Source organism: Gopherus flavomarginatus, chromosome 11 (genome assembly GCF_025201925.1).
Source record: "Gopherus flavomarginatus isolate rGopFla2 chromosome 11, rGopFla2.mat.asm, whole genome shotgun sequence".
Classification (NCBI taxonomy): Eukaryota; Metazoa; Chordata; order Testudines; family Testudinidae; genus Gopherus; species Gopherus flavomarginatus.
This window is the reverse complement of record NC_066627.1, coordinates 22918044-22927702: the sequence shown is the minus strand read 5'-3', so window position 1 is coordinate 22927702 and position 9659 is coordinate 22918044.

The following is a 9659-nucleotide window of genomic DNA, read 5'->3' as shown; positions in this document are numbered from 1 at the left end:
GGGACCCACAGTGACTCTCAGTCAGCCAATAAAACAGAAGGTTTATTGGACAACAGGAATGCAGGTTACAGCAGAGCTTGCAGGCACAGTCAGGACCCCTCAATCGAGTCCTTCTGGAGTTTCAGGGTGCTTGGGTCCAGCATAGGATCCCCTGAATTCCCCTCACCCAGCCCAAAACCAAAACTGAACTGCCCCTCCTCTAGCCAGCCGATTCCTTTGTCCAGCTTCCCAGGCCAAGGTGCTAACCCCCTCCCCCCTACCTGGCTCAGGTTACAGGCTTAAAGATCCTGTCCCTCACCTAAAGACATCCCCGGCTCTCCCATCCCCCACACAGACAGCCCCTACTCCATCACATCTCTCTCCCCTTCGAGACTGAACTGAGCGGGGTCACTCTGCCCAGTGACCTGGGGAAGTTCAGGGCCCCCTCTCCGGGACAACGCGTCCGCTATCAGGTTGGCACTTCCCTTCACATGGACCACGTCCATGTCATAGTCCTGCAGGAGCAGGCTCCACCTCAGGAGCTTGGCATTGGCTCCTTTCATCTGGTGCAGCCAGGTCAGAGGAGAGTGGTCGGTGTACACGGTGAAGTGTTGCCCAAAGAGATATGGCTCCAGTTTCTTAAGGGCCCACACCATGGCCAGGCATTCCTTCTCGATGGCCGCGTAGTTCTGCTCCTGGGGTAGCAACTTCTTGCTCAGGTACACGATGGGGTGTCTCTCTCCCTTTTCATCCTCCTGCATTAACACCGCCCCCAGTCCCGTGTCTGAGGCATCAGTGAACACCATAAAGGGCTTGTCAAAATCTGGGTTTGCCAGAACTGGGCCACTAACCAGAGCCTCCTTCAGCGCCCGGAGAGCCTGCTGGCACTGCTTGGTCCAGACCACCTTGTCTGGCTTCCCCTTCTTGCACAGCTCAGTGATGGGGGCGGCTATGGCGCTAAAGTGGGGCACAAACCTTCGATAGTACCCCACCATCCCAATAAAGGCCTGGACCTGCTTTTTGGTTTGGGGAGGTGGCCTGTCTCTGATCACCTCCACCTTGGCTGGTTCCGGCTTTAGACAGCCGCTCCCCACCCGATGACCCAGGTAAGACACTTCAGCCATCCCCACCTTGCACTTCTCAGCCTTTACCGTTAACCCAGCCTCCCGGAGTTGGTTCAGGACTTTTTTAACCTGGGACACGTGGTCCTCCCAGGTCTGGCTGAAGACGCAGATGTTGTCAATATACGCCATGGCAAAACGCTCCATCCCCCTCAGTAGCTGATCTACAAGGCGCTGGAAGGTGGCTGGTGCTCCCTTGAGGCCGAAGGGCAGGGTCAGAAACTCGTAGAGCCCCAGAGGGGTGATAAAGGCCGACTTCAGCCTGGCATCTGCGTCCAGCGGCACTTGCCAGTAGCCCTTTGTAAGATCCATGGTGGTGAGGTATCGAGCACCTCCCAGCTTGTCTAGGAGCTCGTCAGGCCTGGGCATGGGATAGGCATCAGATACGGTGATGGCATTGAGCTTTCGATAGTCCACACAGAACCGGATTGACCCATCCTTCTTGGGGACCAGCACCACTGGCGAGGCCTAAGGGCTGGAAGATGGCTGGATCACCCCCCAAGCCACCATGTCCCTGACCTCTCTTTCTAGGTTCTGGGCAGTTTTCCCAGTGACCCGAAAAGGGGAGCATCTTATAGGAGGATGTGACCCGGTCTCCACCCGGTGGACAGTCAAATTAGTGCGTCCAGGCTGGTTGGAAAACAGCTGTCGGTATAGATGCAGCACCCCTCTGATCTCAGCATGCTGGGCCAGGGTCAGCTGATCAGAGAGGGGAATCGCCTCCAGGGGGGAACCAGCTTTTGTCCCAGGGAATAGATCCACTAAGGGGTCATCTCCCTGCTCCTCCCAATGTCTGCACATGGCCAACACCACATTCCCCCGTCATAGTATGGCTTCATCATGTTCACATGGTACACCTGGTGGTGATGTGCCCGGTTCGACAGCTCCACCACATAGTTTACCTCATTTAGTTGCTTGATAACCTTGAAGGGCCCTTCCCAGGCAGCCTGGAGTTTGTTTTTCCTCATGGGGATGAGAACCATCACCTGATCCCCGGTGGCGAAGGAGCGGGCCCGTGCCGTGCGGTCATACCAGACCTTCTGCTTCCTCTGGGCTCGGGCCAGATTCTCCCTGGCCAGGCCCATGAGCTCAGCCAGTCTTTCCCGGAAGGTCAGGACATACTCCACCACCGACTCTCCCTCAGGAGTGGCCTTCCCCTCCCATTCGTCTCTCATCAGGTCCAGGGGCCCCCTTACTCGCCTTCCATACAACAGTTCAAAAGGCGAAAACCCGGTAGATTCCTGGGGTACCCCCCTGTACGCGAACAGCAGGTGAGGTAAGTACTTGTCCCAGTCCTGCGGGTGCTGGTTCATAAATGTTTTTAGCATCATCTTCAGCGTCCCGTTGAACCTTTCCACCAGCCCGTTGGACTAGGGGTGATACACTGAGGCCCATGTATGCCAGACCCCACATTTTTCCCACAAGCACCGGAGCAGGGCCGACATGAAGTTGGACCCCTGGTCCGTTAAGACTTCCTTGGGGAACCCCACCCGGCTGAAAATTGTCATCAGCGCATCTGCCACGGTGTCCGCTTCGATAGAGGACAAGGCCACCGCTTCGGGGTAGCGAGTGGCGAAATCCACCACCACCAGGATGTATTTCTTCCCCGACTGGGTCGACTTGCTGAGAGGTCCCACTATGTCCACGGCCACCTTCTGGAAAGGTTCTTCTATGATGGGTAAAGGCCTCAAAGCCGCTTTCCCCTTGTCCCGGGCCTTCCCCATCCTTTGGCACGGGTCGCAGGATTGGCAGTACTGTTGGACATGGGTAAAGGCCCCAGGCCAGTAAAAGTTCTGTAGCAGCCTCTGCCTGGTGCGCCGGATTCCCTGGTGCCCTGCGAGAGGGATGTCATGGGCCAGGTACAGTAGCTTGTGGCGAAACTTCTGGGGAACCACCAGCTGCCTCCTGATCCCCCATGACTCTACTTCCCCTGGGGGAGACCATTCTTGGTATAGGAACCCCTTCTCCCACAGGAACCTCTCCTTGCAACTTCTCCTCATGGTCTGTACCGCACTGAGGTTAGCCCAGTCCCTGGGCTTCCGCAAGGAGGGATCTTTCTGCAACTAGGCCTGGAACTCAGCAGCTGGGACAGGGATGGGGACCTGCTCTCTCTCGCTGGCTGGGTCTGAGGCTGCAGCCTCTCTGAGCCGTCTCCCTGGGCGTTCCCCCTCCCTCAGGTTAGGGTCCTGCACCTCGGGCAGAGTCCCCTCCCCGTTGTCGGGGCGCAGTGCCCTTCGCTGACTCTGACTGCGAGTCATGACCAGGGCACTCTGGGTGTTACTTGGCCAGTCCTCGAGGTCCCCTCCCATTAACACATCCGTGGGCAAATGTGGGTGTACCCCCACGTCCTTGGGGCCCTCCTTGGCCCCCCACTTCAGGTGTACCCTCGCCACAGGCACCTTGAATGGGGTCCCGCCCATGCCCATCAGGGTCAGGTAGGTGTTGGGCACTATCCGATCTGAGGCCACCACCTCGGGCCAGGCGAGCGTCACCTCTGCGCCCGTGTCCCAGTACCCAGTGACCTTCCTCCCATCTACCTCCAGGGAAACAAGGCACTCTGTCCGGAGGCGCAGCCCTGCGCCCACCCTGTAAACCAAAAACCCAGAGCCTGGAGCATCCAGCCCCCCAGAGGAGCTGACCTGGGGACCTCCTCCCTCCTTCACAGGTTGTACGCGGCCAGCCCCGCTTTCCTGGGAATGTTGCCCCTTCTCCGACTGGGTCTTTACCCAATCAACCCTCTGTGGGTTGGGTCTGCTCAGTCTGCCCCTGAGCTTGGGGCACTGGGCCCGTATGTGGCCTCGTTAGCCACAGTGATAGCAGCCCATGTCTCGTGGGTCCCCTCGAGTGGGACGGATGGACCTGACGCTGGATGTTCCCCTTTGGTGGGGGTTCTCCATAGGCCCCCGCTGAGAGGTGTCTCTCTCTCTGCGTTGAGGCAGGCCTGCTCCTTCGAGACTCCTCCCTGTTGTCTCCTGCTCGACTGTCCACAAATTGGTCAGCCAGCTGGCCTGCATGCTGCGGGTTCTCCGGCTTCTGGTCCATCAACCACAGCCTCAAGTCGGACGGATACTGCTCGTACAGGTGCTCTAGTATAAATAGGTCAAGCAGGTCCTCTTTAGTTTGGGCCCCAGCTGTTCACTTGCGGGCATACCCCTGCGCCCGGTTGACCAGTTGTAGGTATGTGACCTCACGGGTTTTACGCTAACTCCGGAACTTTTTCCGGTACATCTCAGGAGTCAGCCCAAACTCGAGGAGCAGGTCCTGTCTGAACAGTTCGTAGTCCCCTGCCTCTGCCCCTTTCAGTTGGCTGTACACCTCCACGGCTGTGGAGTCCAGTAAGGGAGTGAGAAATGAGATCCTGTCTGCAGGGTCAACCCTGTGCAGTTCGCAGGCATTCTCAAAGGCTGTCAGGAAGGTATCTATGTCCTCCCCCTCCTTAAGCCGGGCCAGCAAGCCTTTATCAAAGCTCTTTGTAGGCTTGGGTCTCCCCTCACTCACCGCAGCCGGGGCCCCACTGCTCACCAGCCAGGCCAGCTCCAGCTCATGTTTACGCTGTTTCTCCTCATGTTTACACTGGATCTCCCGTTCCTTCAGTTCTTGCCTCCATAACTCGAGCTCTTCCCGTCTCAGCTCCCTGTCATATTCCAGCCGCATCCGCTCCATGGATGCAGAGCGCCGCCGGGACGACCCCCTCTTGGGGGGTGAGCTTCGCCGGGAGGATCCCCTGCTGGCCGGGGGGGGTCACGGTGCCCTCGGTATTCGCTGGGCTCCTCCCCGCCCTTCCCCTAGGCATAGGAAGGCGGGGTCTTGGGAAGCCCTCAGCCGCCGGCTGACCACTCCCAGCAGGGACAGACACTGGTGCCTGCGCTGCATCTGCCCGGCTGCTTCCCTCAGAGACAGGGCTCCGTCCATTCAAACGGTCTCCCTCCTCCAGCCAGGCAATCAGCTGGTCTTTTGTGAGTCTCCCACTGTGCAGCCCCCTCTGCTTGCACAGCTCCACCAGGTCGCACTTACGCCGCTTGGCATACATCTTCCTGCTGGCCACTCACAGGCCGGGGTGCTTGCCGCTCCCCACGGTTTCCAGGGGGACCCCTAGTGCACCAGCCCTTCTTGAGGTCACCACCTCTCTGTTAGGGTCGAGCTGCAGTCTCCTCCACCCCTGGGACCGCTCACTGCAATCCCCAGGGGGACCCTGTTACTCATAGACTCATAGGTCAGAAGGGACCAACACGATCATCCAGTCTGACCTCCCGCACAAGGCAGGCCACAGAACCCCACCCATCCAATTTTATAACAACCCCTAACCCAGGACTGAGTTATTGAAATCCTCAAAATTGGTTTGAAGACCTCAAGCTGCAGAGAATCCACCAGCAAGCGACCCGTGCCCCACGTTACTGTAAAGTTCTTCTCACTGGGCACACACTCTCAGGGGTTAATCACCCCTGAAGTCGTCCCTTCGTTTTACTGCTCCCCAGTCACTTACTGCAGAAAGTGTTGTCCACTGGGTGCAGTATATCCCACCTCTGCCACCAGTTGTCACGGAGTGTGGGGGAGTCCGGCCCGGCACCCCTCTTCCTGGGACCCACAGTGACTCTCAGCCAGCCAGTAAAACAGAAGGTTTATTGGACAACAGGAATGCAGGTTACAGCAGAGTTTGCAGGCACAGTCAGGACCCCTCAATTGAGTCCTTCTGGAGTTTCAGGGTGCTTGGGTCCAGCATAGGATCCCCTGAATTCCCCTCACCCAGCCCAAAACCGAAACTGAACTGCCCCTCCTCCAGCTGGCCGATTCCTTTGTCCAGCTTCCCAGGCCAAGGTGCTAACCCCCTCCCCCCTACCTGGCTCAGGTTACAGGCTTAAAGATCCTGTCTCTCACCTAAAGACATCCCCGGCTCTCCCATCCCCCACACAGACAGCCCCTACTCCATTACAACTTGCAAGATTTGCCAGCGGCACCCAACTAGCCAAGTGGGGTTCTTGTTTGCCTTTTCCTGTCTTGCTCAGGCGCTGCAGGGCTGCAAGCTGGGCTGTGACTGGCTGGTTGGAAGGTGGCATTTCTCCTGCGTTCCTTTGATGGAGTGGGTTGGGTTGGGCAGGTGGCTCGATCGGAGAAAGCTGGACGTGTTGCAGAGGAGGGCATTGCCAGGCATGCTGGACCCAGCAATATAGACTGTAGCACGGCAGACAGGGGAGTGTGGAAACCTGTACCAAACAGAGGATTGGCTTAGCTAAAAGGATAAATGGAAGGGCTAGGCCCTACTGTAGCTGGGTGCAAACAGAGACGGGCCCAAGGCCTGCATTTCACTGCAGTCTGGTTCCTTCTGCGAGGAGATTCCTGCGTTCAGCTACTGAATGAAGCAGCAGTTGCTGCAGTCTCCCAAATATGTTGAATCTGGGTGACAGAGAGCGGATGGTATAAATGGCATAATTATCTGCTTATCAACCGAATCCACAAGCCCCATCTAATTGCTGACTGCTCCACAGACCCATCTCACTTTGAAGGTTGATTACACACAACTGGACACCAGGGGGCAGTGTGTTATTACTGATCCACATAACATAGCAGATTGGTGCCTCAGAGGTGTGGTCAATGGTTAGAGCAGCAGACTGGTAGTCAAGTAGGGTGACCAGATGTCCCGATCTTATAGGGACAGTCCTGATATTTGGGACTTTTTCTTATATAGGCTCCTATTACTTCCCACCCCCGTCTCGATTTTTTACACTTGCTATCTGGTCACCCTATAGCAGGGATTGGCAACCTTTGGAACATAGTCTGCCAGGGTAAGCACCCTGCCAGGCCAGGCCAGTTTGTTTACCTGCTGCGTCCACAGGTTTGGCCAATCGCGGCTGTAGTTTGCCGATCATGGGCTGTGGTTTGCCGATCATGGGCTGTGGTTTGCCACTCCAGGCCAATGGAGGCTGTGGGAAGCGGCGCGGGCTGAGGGATGTGCTGGCCGCCACTCCCCGCAGCCCCCATTGGCCTGGAGCAGCAAACCACAGCGAATAGGAGCCACGATCGGCCAAACCCGTGGACGCAGCAGGTAAACAAACTGGCCCAGCCTGGCAGGCTGCTTACCCTGGCAGACTACGTTCCAAAGGTTGCCAATCCCTGCCCTATAGTCAAGACGTCTTGGTTCTTGTCTCGACTCTCACACTAACTCACTTTGTGAGTTTTGGCAAGATCCGAATCTTTGAAACACACAACAGCCTTTCCACAGGCTTGGCTGGTGCACATAGAGCATTGCCTGTGGGTGTGCAAGTCAAGTGTGCGGGTGTGCAAACCCCTGATCTGCACGTGAGACTCAGGTGTAGCCTGTGTGCAAGCTGGGCACCTGCAGACATGCCTGTGTACTGCTGAAAATTTAAACCTTCACTTCTTTGTGCCTGAGCTTTCTCCACCAGTAAAATTGAAATGAGGAGCTTTCCTGCCCACCTGTTATGTGGGCTGCGGGGCTCACGTCCGTCCGTCGTTGTAAGATTTTCAGAGGGAAGCAGCTATTGGGGGTGTTAATGATTTCTACTGTTCCAGATGGGGCATGTGTGAAGCAGTAAACTTGGGAATTTTGGGGCAACACGCTGGTTTCCCACAGAGGACTTTGCACCGGGGGTTTCAGAAATCCCTGTTAAAGGACATGCTAGCCCTGCCCAGGAGTGCAGACCTCCATCCCTGTGACTGGCAGTCATCTAGCTAGTACTGCCAGCCGGCGGAAGGGTGTGGCTTTGGGCAGAGCATGTCTGGGCTGTAACCCGGCTCATATTTCGAGCACTTTGTTTTGAGCCGACATTTCCTCTCAGTCGCTCTCTCAGCTTAAGCTGCAGATAAGCGTCTCTGCTCATCTCTGCCCTGATTTCATTTTCCTCCTGCTGCTTGTTGACAGCCTTGGTCCCTTTACCTGTGGCAGGTCCACATTGCTCTGAAGGCCAAGGCGCTCTGCCATCGCCATGGAAACAGAGCCTGTGGCTCCTATGGAAACAGGAGTGGCTAAGAGAGGCTTGCAGGCCCCTGTGGAGTTAGGGCTCTGGAAAGGCTGCCACAAGCCAGTCGCTCAGCTGCCTGGACAAGCCCATTGATGTGGGGGGCTGCCCTCTCCTATCCCCCACAGGGCCCGGCCCAGCCTCAGCCATTCCACCCTACCGTCCCCAGGCGGTGGCCACCTCTTCCTGACGCTGCCGGCCTAGAAGCACCTGGCTGGGGTCTGACTCCAGCGCACGCTGGGGACGGGTGTCGTCTCCTTCCAGGCAGGGCTGGGTGACCTGTGCAGGGGAAATGGGCCAGACCAAGCCTTTTCCCCAGACAGGAACCCAACCCGCTATGATGTTCAGAACCGGGCAGTGAATCACTCCCAGGTGCCGTGTCTTCCCTGCAGCAACAGGGCCGAATCGGGGCTGCCAGGCAACTGTTCCCCCTCCAGCGATGGGGCGGCTCAGTAGGGAGGGTGTTCGGGAGCCTGAAGACAAGCCGGTGTCTCACAGGCATCGCCGGGGTGACTGTGTGGCTCTCACAATCACGCTCAGCCCAAAGGCCCAGTAGAGTTGAGGCCTCCAAGAGGCCTGCAGTGTGGGGAAATCCCTGAGCTATGCCTCCTCACTTCCATGAGATGCGGTTCCTGGAGGTGAGGGGTGGGACTCCAGGGTTCCCCACAATGTCCTTCATTTAACCCCTTTAGGGCTCACCCGGTCAGTGGCAATCTGGCACGGATTGATGCTTACCGGCTCAGGACAGGTTAGCTAGTTGCTTCCAGCATAGGGGAGAGAGAATTGCAGAGGAAGTTTAGTGTGCGGGGGCCTGGGGGCCACGGGACGGGGGGCAGGTGGCGAGGGGACAGCGAGCATTAGCTTTGGCATGTCCAGGGAACATGCAAGAGCACCAAATGGGGCAAGAGGCAGGGTTTGTTTAGGCCCAGAGGATGTGGTGGGTACGGTTCTGCATGCCTGGAGTCCCAGTGGTATTGCTGGTGGGCAGGGCGCATGACGGTGCAGTAACAGCCTGAGGGCTGGCAGGAGAACAAACTTTATTCCCTGGCTTCAGGCTGCAGCCGCACAAAGATGCTTTGTGCCCTCTGCCCCTTCTGGCCTGTTGCTGTTTAGGGAAGCACTCTCCCTTTGGTTTTACATTAGGAAGTCAGGTCTTCTGCAGCCTGTTCAACTCCGTGGACAACTGGACTAAAATTCAGTTAATTTGTGCTTGAAACTAGACAGTGGTTTAGGCCTTTAGGATTCCTGGTGATGCTTAAGATTGGCTGGTTTTAGACTCATGTTAGCCAGAATTTCATAACGAAGACATGGTGCAGATGGGGATGCCTTTGTGTTCTGCCACGTGTCTCCCAGTGCCAGGTGGTTTGTACCACAGCCACCCAGAGGCAGGGGCAGATTTTAGTTATGGGACAGGATTAGAGCCTATGGTTTGGGCCAACTTTTGGGGGATTGAGGAGGTTAGAGCCAGAGGCGATGTATGGATCGGGGAGGGGATGGAGGGTCAAGTGCCCCTGTAGCAGAGTGGGTCTCTGCTCCGGCCCGGAAGGGGTTAAAACAGCCCTGGATAAGGGCTGGGGCTGGAGAA